The 27172-nt window shown below is 38.8% G+C and overlaps 1 protein-coding gene across 7 annotated transcripts in view; it reads left to right on the top strand.

Moving 5' to 3' along the window:
* LOC132144702 (RNA binding protein fox-1 homolog 1) overlaps positions 1-27172 on the top strand; it is a 294728-nt gene that overhangs the window by 211405 nt on the left and 56151 nt on the right. The window contains exon 1 of one of the 7 annotated variants that reach the window (XM_059555304.1): positions 5927-6183. The exons of the other annotated variants lie outside the window; for them this stretch is intronic. The gene's annotated coding sequence lies outside the window, so the exon portion shown is untranslated. Of the gene's footprint in view, positions 1-5926; positions 6184-27172 lie in introns of those variants that run through there. 7 annotated transcript variants of the gene reach the window in all.

Raw genomic sequence — 27172 nt, 5'->3', positions numbered from 1 at the left:
AAAAAAACTTTCTTTCTCTATATAGCTACTTTTTAACATTTTATTTTGTTAATCATGTTTTATATTGTTAAATGTTGATCAAATCTGTGTGAAAGAGTTTGAACAGATGAAAGAAGACTCTGTTGACATTATTCAAGGATAAAACATAAAATGATTTCGAGGACAGGGCACAATCAGAAAAAAATGTAACTCTGTATACTCGATATTTGTTGAACTTTCATTTTGTTGCTAGGTTTGTTGGGATCAGTGGTGGAGCAGTTGGGTCAAGTGAATCTGGAGTCTTGGGGACTTGGCGAGTTTATTAATGTCTCTAGACACAACCTCCTGGCCCTGTCAAATCAAATCTTCTGTGTGCTGATCCACATCCTCAGAAAGAACGGCCTCAGATGATAGATTTTGAGTGAACTGCAACCCCTTCAAAATGACATGTACCAAAGTGCTCTCATTGCTCAAAAGCCCGTTAACCCCCATCGCCTTTTTGACACAAAAGCAAGAGACCTAGAATGCCATTGTGTTTTTGTCCACTTCCCAATATATAAAAGCCATTTGTTTATAAAAAAACATTAGCCCACATTCTCAGATTGTGTCCACAGGCGAAACAGCCCGTGTCTTTTATTGCATTGAATCGGGTCGCTCACCTTTCGGCTCTTTTGGCCAGTGTATGGCTTGGAGGAGCGTAGTTTTCGCTTTGTATTCAGCTGGGCTTTTATTTTTTTCAGTGTGTGATGAACCCTACTCAACGGTGTGTTAACTGAAATGGGAAGTGACAGATTCACTAAGGGATAATCTTCCTGCCAAAGACACAGATATTACTCCCTGCTTGCACATTACAGTATGGCCCAGCAGGTAGAACCGCGAGAACCGGTTTTTATTGATTTTTGTCAAAATAATTTGACCGAAATGTGCTTCGATGTTATTAAATAGTGTAGGTCAGTTTAGTATTTGCACATTTTGTCTAGTGTTATGTTGTAGGATTTACCTCGCAAACTCGCAAAAGATAAATATACACTGTACATAAGCTCCTCAAGGCTACATTTAATTGAAATTATGCAAAATGCAACATTTATTATATGTGACCCTGGAGCACAAAACCAGTCTTAATGAGCACGGGTAAATTTGTACCAATAGCCAAAAATAAATTGTGTAAATAATTGTGTCTCAGATTCCAGATTTTCAAATAATGGTATCTCGACCAAATATTGTCCTGTCTTAACAAACCATACATCAATGGAAAATGATTAGTTTTGGGTCCAGGGTTACATATAAAAATTCAGCAAAAAAAAAATATTGTGAAATGTTATCACAATTTAACATAACTTTTTTCTCTTTAAATATATTTTACAATTATTCTGTAATTTTGTATGCAGTCATTTGTTCTGAAAGCTTCATTTTAAACACCCGTTACTCAAGTTTTCAATGTTGTATGATCCTTCAGAAATCATTCTAATATGCTGATTTGAATAGATGTGCTCATAAATATTTTTGTGGAAACCATAATGCATTTATTTATTTATTTTGGATTCTTGCATGGATAGAGGGTTCAAAAGCATTTATTAAAAATCTCTTTTGATACATTTAGTGCATCCTTTTTTAATTAATTATTTATATATTTAAAAAATTTGTGTGTACATACAAGGATGTATTTAGCGTAATGATTGTGAAGGAGATAAGAAAAAGGTGGTTTTTAGAGGGTTATACTGAGGTAGGACTAGGCTAAGGAGCTTGTGTGATGCTCTGTGAGGTGTGAGGAGCCAGGGTGGGCGTAATAAGAGGGAGAGGGGCCAGGCCATTAAATAAAGTGTTCATTGCTGGCTTTAATTAAATGGTGAATGTGATCTGAGTGGAGCAGGAGATTGGATTGTATGACATATCTCTAGTCACCACTGAGAGCTCACATCAGCTGTGTCAAAGATATCGGGAACGTTGCATAAAGTCAATTACACCTCCAACAGTGAACAGATAGAAGAGAAGAAAAACACTCCCAAATGCTGTCATTTGAGAGCGTTTTCAGACACGTTTATGATAAACTACATTGAAGGGGGTTTTGGGAGCAACGCAGGTGGACGTGGATGTCGTCAGGTTGATGGTGACCTAAGGCTGTCGAAAAGAGCCGTGCAGGGAAGCCTTGTGATTGGGAGCTGAGATTAGTCCTGGTATTGTTTGCGTAGTGCTCACCGCAATAGATTGATAGATACTTCAGGTGCTCAAGGTCACAACTTCACCCTCAAATTATTCCAACGAGGACTTGTGGAGCCCTTCAGCACCGTGGCCGCTGCTCCCGAGACCCTCTTGAATCTGAACTCAACAAAGCAGCGGGGAATTCTCAATATGCTCGTATAATCAGCGCAATTAAAACGGCTACACTTTGGCATGAGATAATGCTGAGGAAATCCTCTTTGTGTGCGTCTGCCATTTTGTCGGTACAGTCTGTTCAGACCAGTGGTCTGTTGAATATTGCCTCAGCGAGAAGGATGTTAGATGTCGATTTCCTCTGGGAAAGTGCTTAAAATGTATGAGCCGAGCTCAGGCCATTGTTTATTTTGTTTGTCACTGAATTACTTGATATGGTTGTCACAAATATGAATGTCACGGAAGCGGATAAACAGCTTTTCAGGATCAGATCGAAAATTGTGATTAAACTTAAAAAAATAAGCTATTTTTTGTTTTATTTATTTTCAGATATTTTTCACCGCAGATAAAAAATTGTTGGTCTTACATCTAAGTTTTGACAGTATAATTGATTTTCTATTGATGTAGTACCCAGCTGCTCTTATCCTTAATTCTATCACGGAATTTAATGACAGAAAATAAAAGCGAGGGGATCTCTGTAAGCCCAGTGAGAAAGAGCAGACGGGAGGATGAGAGAACCATCAGCCATCGCCCAGAGCTGTCCTTGTGAAACAACACTTATAGATGGTCTTTTCCCTCTGCTTAATCTACAAATATTTCATGAATATTGATGGGAACTGGACTTTTTTTTTTTTACTAGCTAATTCCCAAGCCCCCGTCTGGCTTTGTTTGTTATCAGGCTATGCAGTGTACATAAAGGCGCATTTAACCTGCGATTAATCTCAGGCACTCCAGTGCTGAGCATTTATAATGTGATAGAAAGTTCTGGATGAGCTTCAAGCCAGGTTTGGATAAAGGCCTCGCATGCGCCGCGGCTGAATGAGACAATCTTTTTCAATGGGCTCCCATTGCTGGCTTTTGCTCTCCAAGCCCCCTCCTTCCCCACAATGAGCGGCGAGGATTCAATGGAATGAATGTTTGTTGATTTCCCTCTGAAATCTAGAAGTAGATTAGTTTGAATTGGTGGGGAATGAGGTGAGAAGGCTAGGTGGCTCGCTTTCGCCAGAGCCCATTTCCCGTTTCCTGTATGTACGCGCTGGAGGTGTGAGAAAGAGGGCAATGGTAATTACCGTCTGTTTCTCTGGCGCAGTTATGCCACTGATACACATCCACACTCCCATTATCCCGCAGATCAGCCAAGCAGTTTGTGTTTGCGTTCGGAGAGTATCAGATTCCAGATCTGGCCCAAGACGTTGCAGAGAGCGAGAGACAGAGATGTCACATCTCATCCTCCCTTTCATACTTTGCATGAGCTTCTAGTCCATCTTGTTCATGGTGCCTTCCTTATTTTTCAGAAATGTCGAATAATGAATATCATAACAAAGGGAAATGTGGCAGCCTTTCGCCGCCCTGACTGAAGTGCTTAATTAGCTGATTACAACGAGCCAGGATTGGCCTCTCACCGCTCACATTCGGTCTGCGATTTCACATGACGGTCCCCTTGCCACATCCAACTGACTGTTCATAGCCCCCCTGCAGTGGCCACTTTCTGAGCCAAAATGTGAAATTACTGTGGCACATTCAGCCATTGAAATGAGCAGCCCCAACCTGGATTAAACCAATCTGCACACAAGATAATAAACCCTTCACTTCTATGAGTGTGGTGGGATTGCTCTTAGTGCACTTTGAAATGACTCTTTGAATACGCTAAGGATAGGTCCAATTGGACAGCTAGTTGACTAGCTTTTAAGCCATGAACTGATGTTAAAGATCACATCTTGAGCATTAAACAGTGGATTTTGATTGAACATCATCATCATCGTAATAATAATAATAAATGTATTATTACTATTGTTTTTGTTGTTGTTGTTGTTTATTATAGGGACCAATTCTCATTATTAACTAGTTGCTTATTAGGATGATTATTACTAGCATATTGGCTATTTATTAGTACTTATAAGGCACATATTCTGCATGATCGTATTCTTAATCCCTAATCCTACCCAATACCTGAATTTAACAGCTACCTTACTAAGCAGTAATTAGAAGTTAATAATAGTTCATTAATATTTTAGAAATGGACCTTAAAATAAAGGCAACATTATTATTATTATTACTAGTGATTATTGCAAAAAAAATGTGTTTATGTATATATATTCGGTTTATGTATAGACTGTAATCTATATATAGCACCAGTCAAATGTTTGGACAGACGAATGGGAAAGTGTCCAAACTTTTGACTGGTGCTATATATAGATTACAGTATATACATTAACCGAATATATATACATAAACACATTCTTTTGCAATAATCACTCAAATGTGGTGATCAAACACTTATAATGATGTGACAGAGATATGTAATGTTATTCAACTTTAATTCAATTCAGTTCCATTCATCTTTATTCCGTTGAAATGTATTTTACTTCAGAACATTCATTCACGGATTTGCACTACTGTCTTCACACACAGACGAAACTTACTAGAGAAGTGTGAAGTGTGACATAATATAGGGGAGCGCAGGGCACAAAATAATGCGGGCTTAGTTGTAACACACATTTACTTTACCATAGTAAAATGTAAATTCTGGCTTAAGAAATGTTTTATCTCAGTTTTTATTATTCATTTAAAATTAGACAAAACTGCTGTTATTTTAATCTCTTGCTGTTCTCTTTATTCTAAATTTGTAACTGAGTTACAATGTGGTTGCGTGCGGGAGCGCAATAAGCCTTTCCTCTGCATCAGCTTTTTCGCTTTCGCAGACTGTAACACAAAACTACATTTAGAGCATCAGATTTTGTGGGGCCGATGTGCAGCCTCAATAATTGATGAGCTTGGCTGAGTGTGGAGGTTTGGAGACTCGCTTCGCTTTACTGCAGCACCAGAGAAAAAGAGAGAGGTGAAAGTGTTAGATATTCTCTCACATGATGTAGGTTGTTATGCTGTACCACCCACACTTTAGAACAAGTGAGCTGTGAAATGTATTCATTGTAACATGGAAAATGGATGCAAGGAATTGCCTGTAATGTCTGACAGCGAGGGCAGCCAGCCAACATCACCTGCATTATTTCACTTGTGTGTGTTTTTGTGTGTGTGTGATTGCGTGTTTTTACTCTCTCTTTTTTATATATTATTATAGGTTTGGGAAATAGGCAGCAATTTCATTACAATGCGATTTGGGAAGAAATTGCCCACCATTGAGTGACCCCACCGCAGAGGATCAAATGGGAAGACAGCTCAAATAAAGTTAATAGTGCATTAACTAAAGGCAGCATTGCTGAGCCCCTAAGCAGTGTTCCTCATCCAGCGCCTGCCCCTCTCCTTCCTCCTCCTCTTCCTTCTGCCCCCACTTTTTAGCTCCTCATTTGTCTTTTATCCTCTCCTCTTTTCCCTTTGTGAAACCGCAAGGCAGCTACTGTATATTTGTACCTCCAAGGCGGCACGGTAAAAAAAAAGTGGATTGGCTGCAATGCATAGGAATGAGGCAAGCGAACCAATGGAGTGTGTCGTTGGCCCCTCCCATCTGCATATCTCCGCTCCTCTGCAGCTTGCGAGAAAGCAGACTGATGAATAACACAGAGGGGACTTGTCTCTGAGATTATTAATTTCCCATCTCTCTCTCTCTCTCTCTCTCTCTCTCTCTCTCTCTCTCTCTCTCTCTCTCTCTCTGTCTCCCCTCCCTGTCTCTCTCTCCTCTCCCTTCCCTCGTTCTTTCTCTGTGTGCTTACCCCTTGCATGTGGCTTTTTTTTTGTTGTTTCTTGCCTTGCTGTTTGAAATGATCCTTTTCCATTCAGTGTGAGAGTGCATGAGTGTTGCTTCATGGAGCTGTGCGGCCACTGTTAACACTGCCTGGTAGCTATTCTTCCACACAAGATCTCTCGCGTCACGAGGGGGTGAGTTGGTATCTATTAAAATCAAAAAATCAAGTGTCGTGAGACCCGGGGCTAAGGCAGTCGGTGGAGGTGGGGGGGGGGGTGTAGGTTTTCTAATGAAATTTTCAATCTGAGTATGCCTGCATCTAAGCCTGACCTACAAAGGAAAGGGAATTTCTAGCTGAGGACTCCAGATGAGTGCCGGTGCGCGATCGGATGCTCGTATTTGTGTGTGTGAGTGTGTGTGTGTTAATGTCAGAGGACGCCTGGGTCTCATAGTGTGATCAGTCAGCTAACAGAGCATCGAGTTGCTTTCGTTGCTAAACACCAGGCATGCTTTTATCAGAGCTAATGGGGATGTGTGTGAGAGACCTTGATTTTGCTGGGGGAATGGCAGTGGGATGGAAATGCAAGGCTAATGATGGGTAATTGAAATAGGGGGGAATTATAGTTTGTTTTGTTGATATTCTCTCCCTCGCAAGCTTTCGCTCTCCCTCTCGGAACCTTTGCTGAAATATTGATGACTCTCTCGGGCTGCAAAAATGATAATGATTATAATGGCATCTGCATCGGAAAGTACTTACAAAAGCAATAGCAACTAACAATTGAACTTAACGCGCTTTATGTGACACACTCGGGTCATTACTTGACTCGCACATGAAGAGTCGCTTGTGAATTGATGTTTGGTATGGATGTGTTTGATCAAGTGTGTAGATTTACTGCAGAAGAAGGTAAAAATGTAACTTTTGACGCAGCATTCGATGTCTACCACGTGGCTGTGTTTTGATTGGTTGTTAGTCCGGGACATAATTTGAGGGAGGAGTTTTTTTATTTACATTTTTGGACTGTAATTGTTCTTATTACCTTTTACAAAGACCTTTTAACTGAATTTGATTAAATGGGTGAAATCGCATAGAAGTATTAACAGTTAAAATTATTCAAAAATATTCAGCAATGACAACATGGCTGTTTTTAGATTGGCTATTTGGAGGGGCTTGGAGAGTATTTGCTAGTTGTATTGTTGTTTTTATATTATTATATCGTTTTTTTTACATGTAAATTGAAATATATTGATATATGGTGTATTTCATTGGCTGTTTGTGTGTAATATCAGTTGTGCAAGAGGTCTGGAGTGAATTTGCTTGTTTTTAATGAAATAAAAAATGATTGTAAATATATGCATTGTAATGAGCAAACACACATCCCAAAAATAAAAAATAAAAATTGTACACTAACCTGTGCAAACTTATCCTGTACAAATACTTTTCACATATTTGTCGAAATTCATATTTATTTAGTGCGAGGAATCACATATTTGTTCAGTACAGTTAAAAAATATTGCTTCCAATATATCATTAAATAACGGTTTTAATTTGCTGTTAACATGAAACGTTATTTGTATGAGGCATTTACTGACATGTCACTTGTTAAACGTTTACAGTTGTTTTATATTAGTTTTATATTTTGGCAAAGTTTTTTGTTGTTGTTGTATTTGATTAAAAGTAACATTATTCTGTTTTAAGAGCTGTGTTTTGATTGGACAATTGGACTATATTTATCTTCTTTTTTTTTTCTTTTTTTTTACTAAATCTAATTTTCAGATTAAAATGAACAATTTCCCCTGACTTTTTGTGTGTGGTTCAATCTCCCACACTGTAGTGCACATCGTCTCCCCCCCATCGTCCTAGAGAAAACATGATCCTCTCCATAAGCTGACATGTCTTTTTTATACCCTCATTACATTGTTTTCAGTAGCTTTGTTCAGTCGAAAATGATTTTGGAAGAAATAACAATGGCAAGAAAAAAGCAAAAAGAGCGAGTGAGCGAGGAAGAAGGAGAGAGAGAGAGAGAATACCCCACATTCTGTTTATGTAATTTAGTGAGTCATAACGTGGGTGCATGAGGCATTATGCAAGTTCTGGTTGTGCTTTGAAAAATTGGTTATCTCCACAGCACCTACGAGGCACACAGATGGATGCGCCTCAATTGTGGTTGGCCTGAGCCCTGGCAGTGCAGGGAGCCCTTCTGGAGGAGGACAGGCCTCTTTTTCTCAAACCGTCAGAGCTTTGGATTGGTAAATCCTGTGGGCTTGACCGAATAGAGGAAGCGCAGAGCTACACGAGGGTGAATAATCATAGTGTGCAGGAGAGGGGATTTCGTAGGGCACTGCATATGCCCTGTGCCTACAATTCACCCTGCCGCTCATTAGCTGCTGAATACATCATGCAGATTTCTGCCAGTCCTCTCATTTCAAATGCAGCTCCTCTTGACAGAAATTAGAAAAGAGAATATATAATCAAAGTGATGCTGTTGTGCATGCGCGTGTGCCATTTTTTCATGTTTTTTTTATTTATTGTTAAATTGATTCACATTAAAAGTAAATCTCAATATAAATTAATTAAATATATTTAATATGTCAACAAATAAAAAAGATGATTTTTTGATGATTTTATTTTATGCTGAAAATAAAACATAAAACTGATTATTCTCCTTGACTTAACAAAGATCCAGAATGTTCAAGCACCATGTACAACTATAAGATATCCCCAAACGCAATGATTATACATTTCATTGTTCAGTATGAAGCGTGTAATCACAGTATTATTCTCAAATAAGTATTTTTAATGTAATTCAGCACTAATTCATGAATTCTTAGCCAAAACAATGCTTTCAAAAAAAAAAAACCAAGTGCCCGTATCTTAAAACGAATTATTCCCCATGACTTAACAAAGATCCAGACTCTTCAAACACCATGTGCATTGGTTGTAAAATATCCCTGGGTAGCAATGATTATATGTTTCATCATTTAGAAAATGCATGGTCTTTAAGTGTGAGAATGAAGTATAGAGTTAGATCGCTCCCTCTTTTATTTCCCTTGGAAGCTGGCGAAGGGTTGCTGTGTACTCTGTTATCGTCAGTACAAGTTAAGTGCTGTGTGTTGAGCACAATCAGAACGTGTTTATTGCAGCGATTATGTAACTGGTTATAGTCTTAGCCTGTCCTGTGCAGCAGAGGCCTTGCGGCGCGCATTACGCTAGATGCTAGTGTTGCTGTTTCGCTTGCGGCAGGGCAAAGGGAGGGGGGAGGAGGAGGAGGGTGTCGGGGAAACCTCACACCGGGCATACGCCGTTTGCTTTCGTTTGTGGAGTGGAAATAGAAACGTAGCATTCCGCTGCACGCCAGTGTGTCATACTCGTATTGAAATGATAATGGAGCACATGCCGATGTAACGCAGGCTCCGCTCTCAACCCCACAGGGAGTTGAAGGAGAATACCACGGTCGATAGTTCTGCACAACAAAACAAAACAAAAACTGCTCTCCTGGCGATACATATAAATGCTGCCTCCTTATTGTTAACAAGACACCAAGTCCTAGGCAAAGGAGCCATTAAAGAAAACAGTGGCTGTTATTAAGTCAATGACTGAGTGAAGCACACTGGGGGTGATAAAACGATCATATTAATACCTTGAACTCTCGCTTTGGCTAAATGGGGCAAGTGTATATTGCTTTGTAAACATTTCCACATCAATAGTACCATGCCACAACAAAAGATAAACCCCAGGTTGAACAAGGAGATAAAGCAACTGTTTCACAAGATTAAATAGAAAGTGATGCCAGCTTGGCAGCCAGGCCGTGTGTTGCATGGATTATTTATAATGGGAGAAAAAAAAATGCAAATCATACAATTACAAGCTGTAAAGCCAAGTATTAAAATAAGAGAGCAGAATTAAGGCCTTCAGCTGATGCGATGAAAATAAATGATTTTAAATCTAGCATTTGCATTTTGGCAAAAAATAGTCAAGACCTGGAAGACTATTCTATAAAAAGAATGCCATTTTTTATTTTGAGCTTTTTTAATGGGTATCTGTGTTTTTAATCTGCATCCTTAAAGCACATAACTTCACGCCTGCTTTTAATATTGTTTTTTTTGTTTTGTTTTTTTATCTACCCAGGCAGCTTTTGTAATATATGACATGGAGAAAATTAGCTCATAAAGAGTCATGAAATTTCTCCTACATGGAATTGCGTGCTGTTTGTAGATGTGTTGTAAAGAAGGCCTCCATAATCCATTTACTTCAATTTGTAAACACACAAATGACACCGTGCACCAGCGCAGATGTTATGAACCCAACAGAAATCTTCTAATACCTTGTATATCTAATCTTATTCAAATTAGAAAGCATGTCTGCGCCTTGGTTTTGTAGTGAAAAAGCATGAAACGGAAGGAAGCATACAAATGCGTTATTTTTGCATAAGTAGTACACAAATTGCTTTTTTGCGTTTAAATTGGTTATTATTAAGTAGATTTATAATATCAAATGTACCTTGTCAGATTTTGCACACAGAATATTGGATTATTATTTTTATGTTAAATATACATTGAACAATGTTTGTGTTTTGTCCTCAGTAGGTTCACTTTGCACGTACTGTGCTTGAGTTTATTCCAAAGAATAGAAGTCTGTGGCTAATCCTGTGGTTTGTACATACTGTCGGCTTTGATAGGGGAAAAAATGAAGATGCCGTGTGGGTGTGCAAGATTAGGCTTATCTTCAATTGCATTGTATATAAGGATATCCGCGGTGACATTGACAGAATTGGACTCTTCTCCCTTTAAAATAAGCCAAAGGAATTTGCAGGTTGAAACAGTGGAGGCGTCCAGGCTGCAGTTTGTTTGTGGTGGCATGCTTATGCATGATAGCCCCAGCTCAGGACAACAGCAGGATGAATAAAACGCTCCGAGAGTTCAAAGCCATTGTCCCGCTGCGGTTGCTCTTTGTCCTGAAGATACCTTCGCTTAGCTCTCCACATCATGTTCTTACCTCCCCGTCGCAACAGCTCTGTCCTTCCAGGATGCTTAAGATGCCAGAGAATCTATTGGCTCCTGCCAAGATGCCTCCAAAGACAACCACTTTTGAGATGGGGACGCACACGTCACATTGAATCTAACTCATTCTGTTGTGTAAACGGCAGTTTTTTGTCTCCGGACATTTGTTGACAATTGCTAATAGATATCAACATGTTTCTAAGTGATGCACCAATGATATATTCATACTAAATTGGGTTTTTAGTTTGTCAGTATAAGTCAATATTAGATATTCAGTTGTGCATGCCCATTTTTTTAGTAATTATATTTTCCCATCATCTTATGGTCACTTTAGATTCATCTTTAAAAACACTAACAAATTCTTAACACTGTGAAATGTAGTATATATATATAATATGTAATTGTAATATTGGCCATTTTTTGTGTATTGGCCATATTACTGTTAAATAATTACAATAATAAACTGAAACTACAAATCATTAAAATGTTAAAAATTGCTAAAGTACAAAACTAAAGCTGAAAGAAAAAGGAATTTGAAGCTATAAATAATTATTCACAAAATTAATAGCAATTTTAAAAGCATATAAAATTACTAAAACATAAACTAAAATTGATATGACTGTAAATATAAAAAATAAAATGCTAATTCAAATTATTAATGAAAAATATTATAGTATATAGGTAATACTAAAATATCTATGGCTGTAACATATTAAATATTCCTGCAATCTTTTTTCAAGGGGCTATAGTCTTTACATACAGTAGGTCGAAGTGATGAACCATGACTTTATACTGTACTTGCTAGTTGGCTGCATCAGCAATAAGGAGATTTATTAATTTATGAAGTGCAGGATGAGTAGCCAATATTTATTTGGTCTGTTTTCTTGGAAGAAAAGGACTATACTCCAGTACAAATCGCATAATAGTAAACAAGTCCATAATGAATGTGTTTTACTTCAGCTGGTCTCCATAAAAGCATCGAGGTTGACATACAAGCCCCTGCGCTTGCGTGATTAATGTTGGGCAAGGTTAGGGGAAAAAGAGTGCACAGTGTTCTTTGACCGACAGTGGGCCGCTGTCCTCTTTCTATCTCTCCCTGCATCCCCCTCCTCTATTTCTTTCAAGAGAGGCCTGCTTCAGGACTTCCACAATTTTTCAGCTCCAGCCCTAAGCACCTCTGCCCCCAGACTTAGCCCAGCTGCTGTGGACCACAGACACACTAATTGGCCCTGATTTAGTCTGCTTTAAGTGCACTCTGCTGTGTGTGCTGACATGTCTGTCCGCTCTTTTCCTACTGGCTCTTTAGGCCATTACCTAAATGAAGTGCTGCCACTGGAAGTTGGTGAGCACATGCAAACGGTGAAGTATTGATTTGTGGGTTATTTCAAGTGATGATATCTCTGTCTTCAATCCAGAAAGGAGACAAATATCTCAGGAGAGTTGTTTTTTATTATTCAATTCAATTTTTATTTATTTGTATAGGGTTTGTTTACAATACAAATCGTTGTTTATACAATAATATTATTATTATGTGTGCAGTAATGCAGCTGTGCAGTAATATTATTTACGTTTGTACACACCCACACATGTACACACCCACACAGCCAAGATTTGGAATATACTGTATTATATAATAGCTGCAAGGCTTTTACTTACATATATATATATATATATATATATATATATATATATATATATATATAGGTCTTATTCTGTGATAGACAAACGTGCTGAACTGAAGCCAAATCATTTATGGCATCGCATTTGGGAGATGCCAAGGCCTAAATCAATTTAACTTCACAGCTAGCAGGGCACGGATAGAAATATGGACATTCATGCGGCTACGCCCTGCCAGTCCTCAGAATTAAAACCATTAATCTATACACAGGTGACTGTTTTAGCACGCTAGCACAGCAGATTCAGCAGGGAACAAGGTGTTCGCTTAAAGAAGACCAACAGCGTTGAAACAAACAAGTTTTCCCCTCGCAAATCCTGTTAGGAGATGCAACGGAAGCTGTTCTGCTTAAAATCATTAGCATCTCAAGCTTCTCAAATTGAATGCACATCGGATGCACGTTTTCTCAAAGTGCACTCTGAAATGGACAGGGTCCGGTGGTAGTTCGTCAGCCACTTCAGAGTGGCGAAGTGACTTGGGTTTGCCGAGCACATTATTGTGTATTTTTATAGTTCTTGACAGTTCAATTTTAGCCCCGTGTTCGGCTGACATTATTCTATCGGGGCCCTCCATAATCTGAGGCTGTAATGCTCCGGATGCGGCAAATACTTATTTCCAAGACCTCTGCGGCAGGGGCCGGCCTGCGCCATCACTCATATCTCAATTACCTAATCTAATGCATCTCAGTGGGCTGCTGCCCTGCCCGAGCTTCATTTACTGTAAGTGCTAGAAGCTCCTCTGCAATTGTTATGTGCGCCAGCACCAACCTGCGCCTTCTGGGGGAGAGTGAGCTCAATCAGAGAGGGGCAGGGAAACACACGAGAAGCATGGAGTGGGAGACGGAGGTGGAGAGCGAGAAAGACTCAGGGAGATAAAACGAGTTGGTGGGGGAAAAAAGACAAAGAGAGAACAGCGAGCGCTTCTCTGTGAGAGGGTGTCATGCATCGGCGGGCGGAGAGGAAGAGCGCTGTAGAATAGATGAGTATTAGCAGCTACACACATACTGTTATAGGAACAGGAAGCAGGGCTCCTCTCCAGTAGCGTTCGCCTCCACGTTTTTGGGAGATTGTAGCTGGGAACTTTATAGCTGACTCATATACAATGCACTTGAGAGACTACTCATAATTCATTTGATATTAGCATGTTGCTTAGCTAAATGTGCGATAATCGAATAAGCATAAAATATGCTTCTCACAGCTGTATATGGGGCATTGTAAATATAGGTATTATTAAACATAAATACTGAGCTAGTCACAATGCATTCTTCTCTGCAAGGGATGCAATGCTGTCTTAGAATCAATCTAAAATTAAGTATCTTATTAGGTAGCATGATTAAGTTACATGCATGTCCGTTCAAAACTTTGGGGTTGGTAAGAATTTTTTATGTTTTTGAAACGTTCAACAAGGCTGCATTTATTTGGTCAAATTATGGGGAAACAGTAATATCGTGAAATATTGTTACAATATATAATAACTGTTTTCTATTTTAATGTATTTTATTCTAAATTGTAATATTATTTCACAATGTTGCAATATTCAGCACCATTATACTAGTAATCACTTGGTGCTTCATTATCATATGCTGATTTTTTCCCTTAGAACCATGAATAAAACTGAATTTTTTATATCAGTCAATTATTCTGTCCCCAAACTTTTAAACATTAATTCTAAAAAAACGTTAGAGGCCACATTGGAAATATGCCTATTTTAACATAATTAATTGATAATGATATTTAAGATTTCGTAATATTAAAGATTTGGCACTATTTCTAGTCCACAAATCAAATAGTTGTAAATTTGTGGAGTTCATGTTCCTCAAGTGTCATTAAGGCAAAAAAAAAGACATCATAAATACAAAGAAATTCTGAAATGTGTGCTATTTTTTTAAATCGCTTTTTCCTTCAAATTGTTATGCATTCTATATAATTTGTATGATTAGAAGCTAGTGTTTTCAGACTTTTGGACCTCACTGTGTGTACTCAGCCTTGGGAAGACAAATGGTCCTAGTGTCTGCATGGTTTTTCTAGAGTGTGAACAATGAATGAGAACAGCAAAATATGGAGATATGTCAACCAAACTAGCCTCTCTGGCAAGACCCTCCCCGATCCTTCCATGACTGATTTACTGTAGTGAGGATGAGATTCACATACTAAGCCGGCTTTTAAATCATTTTTAAAACTGTCAAGTGAAATGCTTTCCAGTAACACTGGTGAGCTAATATATTAGTGTTGCCTTGGAAACGCAGGGAAAGAAATTGTTTGATGTATCCTCGGAGGGTTTAAACGAGGGTAGGATGGCGGCGCGGCAAAAGTTGTTCACCGCTTGTTTTCACCTTCCGTTCCAGTTAATTGTCTTGGATGGCTAGTAATTAATCAATGCGTTTTTGTCAGGTCGTCGCGCATGCTTTAGATATCTGTCAATAAGTCACGTCAGACTCATCAGATTTATCAGTGACACACTAGAATCACCACGACAATTAAAACTGCAATTAGCGCAGGCTCGGCAGTCCCAAGGCGGCACACTCACGCGCGCATGTGCTAAGTGTGTGCGTGTCTATGCGTATGCAGATCATCGGCGAGTTTAAGCGGAGAGGTGTGCACTGAGAACTCTGCCGCTAATATGTTTTGTCAGGAAGGCGAGTGTGGGTGATAGAGTGGCCATGTTTATGTCTGTATTCCCCTGTGACAGAGTGTGGTTCCAACTTCCCTGTCTGTCTATTACGCAGTGCAAAGGTTGGCCTGTCAGCTCTGTCTGTCACCCCCACTCTGCGTCAGGAAAACTTGCCAAGGGCCAAGTCTCTAACACACATTCACGCATACACATCCCTCCTGTTTGCCCAGTGACCTGTGCTTTTCCTGGTGTGTGTTACAGAGCCCATGCAGTGCTTGGATCAGCTGACACAAAGCTCCTAAAGCCACGGCTTTCCTGCTCAACCACCCCAGAGCAAATCCGCAGATCTACCTGAGCTCTTACGATGCACCGTTCCTGCCTGTAAACGCTGTCATCATTAACTCACCCCTGCTCCAAACCTGTATGACATTTATTCTTCTGTGGAATGCAGAAGGAGCTGTTTTGAAGAATGTAGTGCTTGTTGGTTTTACAATGAATGGGATCCGAAGGTTTTAAAATTAATAAAAGTATCATAAAAAGGTCAATGGTAATATTGTGGGTCTTGTGGATTTACGCGATGGCTTTCTGTGAGGAAAACACACTTTAGATCTCTTCGGTGTTTGTGACCGTTCATGCGGGAAGTACTGATGCAGAAATCTGTGAATGAATCATTCATTTCAGTTGAATCTTACCAGTGAATCATTAGTGTAATAACACAACTGGGCTGATTGATTTATTCAAGAATCTGACTTACATCTGGTTGCTCGAGTTTGGCTTCATGAGATCATCAGTGAACAATTACTTAAATTTGGGTTTATTCCTCATGCAAGGTTACTAAATGAATTCAAATGACTTAAATAGTTATATAGCATGTGAGTCAATTGCTCAATTCGAATCTTCCCAATGAATCATTGAACACCATATCTAATTTTTGACCATGATGAAAACAGGGGCATGAGGGATAGAAGTACATTGTGTTCAAGCATTGTAATCTGGCTTAACATCAGACCAATTGAAAACAATTAGAAAATTACATGATTTAGTATCTTTTTACAGTACATGTATGTACAATGCTTGTATACAATGCTTCTTTTGTGTCCTGGTAAGGCAGACGGCCTTGGGAGCTTTGGGGGAGCCACAGTGAGGCAGTTTATGACACTTCACAGGAACCGTCGGATGTGTGATGGGAGATGCTGATGGGTGGAAGGCCCCGATAACCCGGTGTAAACCCTTGGGCTTCCACCAGTCATACCTTTAATTTACAGTGATAACTTTTCACCGCACCTCTCAACCTCATATTCCCACAGTGCTGTGCTAACGTTGCACAGCAATAGCAGCGCACCGGGGAGAGAACTAAAACATATGTGTGGCCTGTTTAACTGTTGACATATGTGCTCAAAATTACGCAGGCCTACCAAACGGACATGATGGCGCATAGATGATGCTGAAATACGACCTCTTGACTTTGAGCGGCTGGCATTTACGGTGAAAACGGTGATGTAAATAATTTGAGGGAACTATTTTCGTAAAGTAATTTGGGTCATTTTATGCCATAACAGATGGGCCATATTCAGAGACGTTGCATATTCTGCTATAATTAATAGCACAACTTTTACAGCAGCCGACACTAATGTTTTTATGCTGGCTTTTGTAGTATTTTATGTCACTTGTCGAAACAAATACCTCGGTTTACTACACAGTGTAAACATTTATAATGGCAATTTTAAGACATCTGGCAATAATGGGATGTATCTTGTTAGATGGCGAGGCTTGTCAACACGGTGAACGTAATTATGACAGATGCCAGTTTTCCAACCTCACTCATGAAGACACATGTGAGCGCATGCACGTGATGCCAACCCTCCGTTCTGCGCTCGCACAGAAAATCACTGGGCTGCCTAACAAGCCATTGAATTAATTGTTTGTAACTAGTGTAAATATTTTCAAACTGTGCAAAAGCATGAAATTGGCCAATATAGGGAAAATGAAATGCAATTAATCTACAGCTCCCATAATACAGATAAGGACAGATAAATCTTGCACATGCATGAAACGGCATGTAATTAAATTGCGCTGGTTTAAAGGCTTTGCATTTTTACTGAAACAGAATGTGGATGTAGAGATGAGTTAGAATGGGTGACTAGTTATCTACTGGTTGAAAAGCTTATTCAAATTTTTGTTTTAGATTGAATATTTTTGGTCTTTAAAGCAGATGAAGTAAGAGACATACATTCAATGAGTGAAACTGTTTTTGTGTGGACTATGACAGTTTTCGTGCAAAAAAAGGTAAAATATATTTGTAAAATATTTAGCCTTCTGTATTTGTTGAATATCTGTCAGTTATTTTATTAGGCTCTGTGCTCTGGTTCAGTATTAATATTTGTATTTATTTCTAAATGAGGAAAGCATTTATTTATTTATTTAAAATGAGGTGAATAATATAAAATTATATTATAATTACTAATAATATAATTCCTTTGTTCAGTGTCTTTTTCAGTTTCTTTTTTTCTTTTTTTTACGTTTAGAATGCCTTTTACTAACACATCTTAAGACTGCTGCATTCTTTTGTTGTGGTTTGTCTAACGTTTTTTAATGACCATAACTTAGAAGTCTGAGGTGATCACCTCCTAAAAATGATGAGGCCCAGGATAAAAGGTTTAAGGTGGGCCATCTTTCCACCATGCTCAACTTTTTCTACCCCTAAGAAATGTATGTAATCATAAATCATGTCAGCCATGCTAGTTTATTAAGAAAATGTGTAGTATAAAATATATGTGTATCTCAGAGATCCTGTTTGAGTTGTTCAAGTCATATTTTATGATATCACATCCAGTTTAGGTCATCTGCTGACATGCTTCCAACTGCATGTGCTTTAATAGTCACGATTGAAGAAAGCGATGGGAGATGGAGCTCGTTTGCCGGCCTTCCCAGAGGGGTGTGAGTTCGGTGCTGGCAGAGACGTCTGTGTGTCCTGGCCTGCTCCTACAGCTCTCTGTGTGTCCATCTGTGTGTGATTAGTTCTGCTCTTAGTGTACCTGTACACTCGCTCCAGAAATCATTAGGCCTGGTCATACCTCTCCTAGCTACGCTTCACAACATCTGTCATGACACAGTCATCAGAGACCCTGCAACATCTGCCAGAGTCTTAGCCTTTGTTTCCTCTCTCACACACACACAAACACTGTTTCTTGTTCTCCTTGTTACCACTGTTGTTGTCATTTTTTCCTCTTTTCTCACATTTTTTCTTCACACAAACCAGAAATAGGACAGCTCTTTGATCAAACAGTATTGATGTCCTACCCCCTTACTCGCCATTGATCCACAGATGATATACGGCTCCTGCTATCTCAGGAAGAAATTTGCAGCTGGCCTGAAAGCTGAGGATGATTTAAATCCAGGGGTCTTAAATGAGAGGGGAAAAGATGGAGGCTTTAAAATAGAAATTGTGGTACAAAATAAAAAAATCTGGGATTTATTTTGGTTACTACGGAATTTGTTACAGTGTAATTATACATTTAAGTACTGAGTAATATCAATTAATTGCATGTATCATACTTAATATATGGTTAGGGTTAGGATTAGTGTTTGGCAAGTACACATGTAACAAAAAACTAACTTTTTTTTCTCAAAAATGAATTAATAATAAGCATAAAGCATTATTATTATTTTTTTTTTTAAATCTAATTTTTCTATAATATATTCTATAATATACTATACTGTCAAGTTGAATTGGGAATATAAAATTATATAGATATAGTTATAGATATAGATATGCATTCACCTTGTCTTTATCACGAAATAAACTGTGTGATTGTATCGTCATGAAGTGCTTTATTTTGCAATATCAACCAGATCACTGTACATTACCTTTCTTATTATGCAGCTACTTAGGAAATAAATGGATATGGAATGTTGATTTGAGCTGAAATTATGTTATTATGTAAGGAGAAATAGACAGCAGAGTGCTCTCATAAAACTAGCACAGTCATATAGGAAATCAGGTGGCTGGGACAAAAGCGGTCAATTATACAGTTTAACTGTCCTTTCATAAATTATGTAACAGCAGAATTTTGCAATGGACCAATCAGAATGAAGTATTCCAGTGAGCCAGGTAATAAATAAATATAGTCATAATATATATTAGGCTAACTTCATATGATACAGTGTAGACAGCTGTGCTAAAAGTAAATAACATGATTCCAAGGTTAAACATGATGCGTGATCAATGTTCTTACTGCATGTTCCTTTCACCCAGAATGGAGAGAGAGAAACAGAGAAACCCCCATGATCGGGGGTGGGATGGATGGAGGAGAGAAAGGCAGGGAAATGAGCTTTCTCCAGCCAGTGTGAGTGTGTGGCTGCCTGACAGCCTGGTTCAGTGCCACCTCGCCACTTTGTTACAGCTGTGTAAATAATGGCTGTAATTAAAATCACCTGTACCTGACAAGCATCAGAGTGTCTGCAGGAGATGCGCTGGCCTGATGAGCATTTTGCGTTCATGCTGCTGTCGCATTCACAGATGTGACAACTGACACATGAAGTGCATGTTCGACTGCAAATCTCTACTTCCTGTACTGCACGGGAGATTAGGGACAAACTGGGTTTGCACACACATACAAGTGGCCACTTGCTGATCGTCACATGCATACAAAGGGCATACAGGCTGATCTGGTTGTTGTTCAAAACAACTTGTGAAGTGAATATGCATTAAATGTTCTCATAATCAGAAGAACTTATTTAACAACACACTATATAAGTAGTTATTTATTTAGAAAAACCTCTAGTTATAGCCTACCAGTTTCGATTTCTCTTTTGTTTACCATTAGGTCTATGTAATCATTATTTAAACGATTCATCACAGTATAATAAATACCATGGTCAAAATACACCAAATTGTCCCCAAAACGTTTGGAAATCTCAATGATATATTATTTTCATTTCAGATATTTAGCCTTATGAAAATTAGCCATGGTTTTACTACAAAAAAGGGGTTACTACAGTTAAATCATGGTAACTGCAAATTAACCATGGTTTTCATACACCAACCATAGTTTACCAAATACCATGGTATTTGTAGTAAAACTGGTGTTACAGAAATGGAAATCAATAGGTCATGGTAACCATGGTTACACTTTTACTACAATAAAACCATGTCTAATTTTTGTAAGGGTCGACTTTATGGATGCACCTGTATATTTGTATGTACTGCTAATGCTGTGAACAAAACATTCAGCCTCCCTCAGAAAGATTTGTGTATTTTAAGCAGGAAACGATAAGCTACACTCCTCCTAATAGCATTATTAGCCATTTACAGTGTTTTGCTACTGTTTCCCTCCAATTTATGTCTCATTGTGATCCCAGGACGATGACTCAGACCCCATCCTAGACTAAAGCTAGCGTGCGTTAGCCTGGAGCTACTTCACCTTCAACACCCACAGAAACAGTTTCCCTCAACAAAATGTCACGCCACAACACAAACATTGATGCAGGGCTGATCTGCAATTGATGAAACATAATGAAGAAATTAAAAAGCCAAGTATGCAATGTTTTCAAAGGCGACATGATCTGTCTATGCATGATCCCCTAATAGAATTACCCACACGCAACTAAAGCATAGCGATGATGCTAACTTGTAATTAAGATGTATACGGCTTGCTTAGATAACCCTAGAGTCGGCCTACTGCTGTGGCATTCTCTTTGTTGAATATTACTTTTAGCTCATTTAGAATTGACTGTTAAACTTTAAAGTTTGTGCTAAGTATATTTAGCACAGATTCTATACACTGATTTAGCGGATTTTGCAGTATTGATCTATCGGTCCTGCACTGAGATTTACTTTAAATTTCACCAAATTGATTACTCACCGAAGTCATGTTTTCATGCCTTTTTAAGTCTTATTTTGACACAGAGTGGTTATATCTAAGTATATGAGTTGTTTACTGAGCTTTTTAAAATAGTTCTCCCATTAACACTATTATAATCTTTATTCAGACTGATTCGTGAATGTGGATCGCACACAAACACAAGAGGCGGGGTTTATTGCTTGAACCAATCCTAGCCTATCATAACCAGTCATATCCAGTCATATCCTGATGGAGGCATTGCTCCCTCTCTTGACTTTCTTCGATATATTCTCAATAACCCCCCACCACATGGTTTAGGGTCTGTTAAAACTCAATTACTTTACCAGTTACAATATAATTTTTCCCCTTTTAAAACTATACGTGTAACACATCTTGGGTATTCTATAGTCTTTTGTATATGTAGGCAATAATGTACGAGAGTCCGTGCTGCATTGATAATAAGTCACGACATGAAGCTGAGTAGACTGATGGACAGACAGTACCATACCTGATACAGAAAACTAATGAATACAGTAATATTGCCTCCATACTTCGGAAACTGGGCTTCAACACAGACATGCACATTAACAGATCTCCAGTATTAGAAAAGTTTCTTTGAGGGGGGAAAGATGCAAATAGCACCAGCAGGGGACACTCATGCTTTATTAAATAAAACTAAATAAAAAAAACATTAATTCTGTTTAAATACATAATCCATGGAATAGTTTTGACACTCTATTCATTTTTTTATGTTGCCAAGGATGGTCACTAAGGGTGTTGTGCTGTGATACACATAAATGTTTGTCAAAGCTGATGTAGCTGTGCTTGATTGTGAATAAAGCGCTGCTGTTGACCAATCAGAATCAAGAACTAACCATATATATATATCTGTGTGTGTGTGTGTGTGTGTGTGTGTGTGTGTGTGTGTGTGTGTGTGTGTGTGTGTGTGTGTGTGTGTGTGTGTGTGTCTGTGTGTGTGTGTGTGTGTGTGTGTGTGTGTGTGTGATGTTGGTTTTGCAATGCAGCCACATACTAAAGCACACTTCTGAGATGGGCACAAATGACATCCTGTTGTGAATCTGTTTTGAGAAAATAGTCCTTTAATTCTCCTCTGTATCATGTCTCTACGGTGATGGAGTCTATTTCACCCATAATGAGACCCCTTAGAAATTGACAAAATGGAGGAAGTAGGAAAGAAGCGGGGCTGCTGAAAAGATAGTTAAGGAGTGAATCACATCCCAATCCGCGCTCAGCCCGAGGAGCTGTGTTTATTCCATATGAACCTGCCTTGCTGAGTCCCAAAGGATAACATCTATTAAGTGAGCCTGACAGTTTCCAGGCTGTCTCCATATGGCCGAGACCCTGCTGCTGAGTGCCTTTGCCTGCCACGCATTCCCTTTTCACCCACATGACATCCACCACATATAATTACAGCACATGGGAGCCCAAGCCTGTGTGTGTGTGTGTTGTAGGAGGAAGTGGTACAACTTCTCAGCACAAGGAGGGTTTTGGGTGGTGACCCTGACTCTCTGATTAGAAAATTAGCCCAAAACATGGCACACTAATGGCCTAGGCTTATTAACGACAGTGCCAATGTTTAGTAGGCGTGCTGGGCTGAGCTGTGAGTGACGGGGAGGGCCGTCAGTCTCCGGGGGAGCAGAGAGAGATATGTTCAGTGAGCTGGGGGAGAGAGAGAGATGCATCCGACAAAGACGGCTGAACCCCTTTAAGTTCAACCCTACTAGAACATGAGATTTGCGACACGGAATGGAAAGCAGATTTGTTCCAGTGGAGTGGTGGGGGGGAAGGCGATGAATTTGTGATCTGGAAATGTATATGCGCTCCTCATCTGAAGTGGCGGCCGGCCTGGAACATGCTGGCTGAGACTGATGTGTATCAGAGGAAAGCTGGCAGGAAGGGAACAGCTGCAGGGGCACATACCTGCCATCTGATTCTGCCAGCCTTTTTGCTTTTACTTTTTCTCGCTGTTGTAGTATCAATCTAAATCCGTTCACAAGGGTCAACCCAGAAGCTTCAAGTACTGTGCATGTTATGAGTGTTCATTTAATGATGTTATTGTTGTTATATATACTTCATTCAGTTGATTCCTAATTTTTATTTATCTATTTTTTTATTAATTAAAGTTTATATATATTTATATCCATCTATCTTATATATATATATATATATATATATATATATATATATATATATATATATATGATAAATATTTTTTAAAACAAAAATAGTAACTGTTCCATGAGTTCTAGCTCATGTTTTTCAGCTATATATTGATTATATTAGTTATAATATACAAATATGATATTATAATAAATAGTTATATTTTAACATTAGAACTTTATTTATTTAGAATTTCATATTAATAAGAATTTACATTTAATTAAAAAAAAAAAAAAAAAAAAATATATATATATATATATATATATATATATATATATATATATATATATATTAAGAATCATTTAAGTATTTGATTATGTTTTTCCACTGTATATTGACAGGTTGAGTACAAGGGGTTGTGGTCAAGTCCAAACCCCAAGGCAAGTGTCCCAGAAATGGGCCAGTTTCATTTATGCTCTTTTATGCGTGCCGACTGCTATCCCCAACCTTCTTTTATCCCAAAGATTTTCAAATAATATAGGGGAATGGCATTCACCGAAGAAACCCTTGAAAGTGATTGTGTGCACAAATGACATATCACTTGCTTCTCATCAAACGATGGCCCAGGAGGCAATGTACCAACCAGTTTGCTGGTCATTATCTGCGGTTGTCTAGGTAGTATTCCTCATCCGAAATTCCGAGCAGCATCAGGGTGCAGGCATGGATCCATTTTTACTGCCTCTTCATACAGCGCACACTATGTACTCAGAGAGGCTGGTAATATACAAGCCAAAAGAGTTCAACAGGGAAAAAGAACTGGGTTATGATTGCATGGCTTTGTGTTCAACATACGCCCACTTCAGGCTCTCATGCAAGCCAGCTATTGAGATCTTATTATTGCATCTCACAGACTATAAAAACATCATCCAATACCATTAGACTGAAGCAAAGACCAAGTCTGTCAGTGAAACCATGTATTCTCAACTCACAAAAAGGTTGCCTGTGGTTTTAAGCATGTGTGTGGTTGTGTAGACGTGCTTGCCAAAGCATTCACAGTCTAAAACAAATGGCCAAACTCGACCGAGAGCAGCAAGGAAATTGTATGTGTCGACTCTTAAAAGGTAAACATAACATTTGCAGTAGAGTCGTCTCAGGGAGTTCATCATACTTTTCAAAGTTTTCCACAAGCCTAGATTTGATGTAGCCGAACTGTTTAACATTACATGTCTGATCTGAAATCAAAATAATCATTATGTGTCATATGTCTAATAGGAAATCTTTTTTTTTTTTTTTTGTACATGAAAGCTTGCGATAAATGTTTTGAGAAAAAAATAATTTAGTCAAATTATAACCATCCCAGTTCTCCCCTATTAAAATATCAGCTTTACCTCTGAGAGATGATCATGTGCTTAATTGTGTACATATCCACCAGAAGCACTATTCGGTCTGGATTTATGTAGCATGAACACATGCAGAATTGCAGGTGAGCGGTTTATGCATGGAGTCCCTCGGAGGTGGCCTCGATGGTGACATCCATTCAGCAGCCCGGCTGTTTCCTTTGTGATCCTACAGAGATTTCTTCTGTTATCGATATCGACTTGACAGGATTTGTGTCCGTCACAGCAAACCACTTAATCCAGATCAGCCTTTAATACTAATTAAACTGCTTGGGGACACACTCCAGCGCCTGGTTACTTACAACCAGTGTACATGCCGATTACTATTCTCTCTTGAACCACTTGAACTGAAAATAAAACGGTGGCCTTTTTTATTCACTGTCCATTACATGTAAAGGGCTTCCTTTGTTTTCCTCTTAAAAGACCCAAAGCCGCCATTGCCATCACGGTAATGTCTGATTTCCCATCAGGTGACGATTTAGCTTATTAAGGTTGCACAGATGGAGATTCTTCTGGAGGAGGATTACTAAAAGAGTTTGTCGACACACAGTTCAGAGGACCGCAGAGATGTTTGCCTTGTGACAAATGGCAAGTGCAGCCCCACTATGCAGGAAGTGCTATTGGCGAGTGCTTTAAGATGTTTAATTAAAGACGCTGTGTGACAGGAGGGAGACCTGCGCGGGGTCCAGGGACTACGCGGCTAATCCTCTTCCTGCGCACACTATCCCCTTGCGAGTGTGATTGATGAACTGATTCCTTTTTACATCTTCATTTGCATAGAGTGCTAACGCCGGCACGGAGCTGAGCGGTGGCAGACGAGAGCTCCTGCACTAATGCTGGCTAATATGATAATGGGAAAAAAGGCAAGGTTAGCCGCCGCTCGGCTCATCCGCAGTCTAACCCATTAACTCTGGGCTGCGGTGTACCTCTTTGGTCGCAAAACGAGGCGTCCCGCAGGCAGCGTTAATCTGTTAAGGAAGGGTTTTTTTTTCTTTCGTCAACGATGTTTAAGTTGTCTTTTGTTAAATGTTTCAATAAAAAATGCAATGTAATAATATGTATAATTTTAGTATAAATAGTGCTAATAGAGTGTTCACACTGATTTTAAAAAAAAGTGCAATTTTGAAACCCGTATGATGGACTTAAATAACTGAAAAAATGTGAAATGTTGGAGACTGTTGGAGAATTCAGCCCCTAAGGGGACATGGTATTAGAAAAAAAAAAGATAAGAGGAATATGTTTTCACACTCTCTATAAGAAGTAATCTTCCCCCAAGAAACATTTGCATTTGCTTGCAAAACATTTCCATTCACTCGCAAAATTATTGTGTTCCCCGAGAAACTTTGCATTCGCTAACAAAAGCAAATATAGTTTTTCCTCCCACCTCATATTGTTTCCTTCATAAAAGCTTTGCGAACAAATGCAAAGTTTCTCTGGGGAATAAAAAACTTTTTCAATGCAAAAGCATTGAAATATAATTTCTCCCTCCCATCACATTTCATTTATTATTACGATATACCTTTAGAGGCTCCATAGATTTGTTATGTGTGAAAGTGTGGAATTGTTCGTATTTTTCTCCCTTCTGTTTTTAGATTTTTAGACTTATTTAATAGTTCAAATTAAAATAATTATTAAATCGTTTTATTTATTTTTTTAAGAGAATATTTTGATTTTTGTAATATTTTTTAGTTAGTTGAGTACATACATCATTTGCATACATCATTTTGGACAGAACTTTGGTTTTGTTTAGTTTTTCATTTTGAACTAACATGCTATTTTTGATGGACATTTTTTTTTTTGTTATTTCATAGTAACATTTACTACAATTACGAATATGCCATGACAAATATTTACTAAATTCGGGGAATATTTTGGTCAAAAATGCGCATAGATAAACTGCACACACAGCGCTACAATGCTAACACTCAATCTCAGCTTCCTTTCACCCTATGAACCTTCAGCGGAAACTTTCTGCTGGTGGGAGGAGGTTATATTTTCACGACGTCTGCCGGGCCCCGCTTCCTTTTGAGTTTGCATGTTTAAAAGGTAGCCGCCTGCTGGGAAATGGGTTACTTTCAAAATAGTTCACACCCATGCGCTACAAAACCTCTTGCATTATTAATTTGTTTACTCAGAGACAGGGAGTGTGGAATTTGATGTCTGGCTTTCCGATTTATCACACACTCAGCAAATGGCGAAACTCCTTCAGAAGTGTCGGATAATGCTTACCGAGCACAAGCGATTAAATGTTTGGTACGAAAATGGTTTGCAAAGAGCGGCTGGGATAATGAACGGTCAAAGGGGTCCCGGGTCCTGCCCAGCTCTATAGCCGTATGTCACTGCGGGTCTGTTGGGGAATGATTTGCCCTCTAAACTGAGATTGTGTTCAGCTGAAGTGGCACTCCATGGACCTGGACCGAAGCCAGCTGACTGTCTAGAGTAAAGGGGACGCACACTGGCCTTAAACACTCAGTCTCACTCGCATGCATACTCACACACAAGGAGCACCTGTGGAGAGAATCCTGCATTGAGCGAGAGG

This window comes from Carassius carassius, chromosome 1, assembly GCF_963082965.1.
Source record: "Carassius carassius chromosome 1, fCarCar2.1, whole genome shotgun sequence".
In the NCBI taxonomy this organism is placed as follows: Eukaryota; Metazoa; Chordata; class Actinopteri; order Cypriniformes; family Cyprinidae; genus Carassius; species Carassius carassius.
The sequence above is the reverse complement of the archived record's forward strand: the minus strand, read 5'-3'. Positions and strand labels throughout refer to the sequence as shown.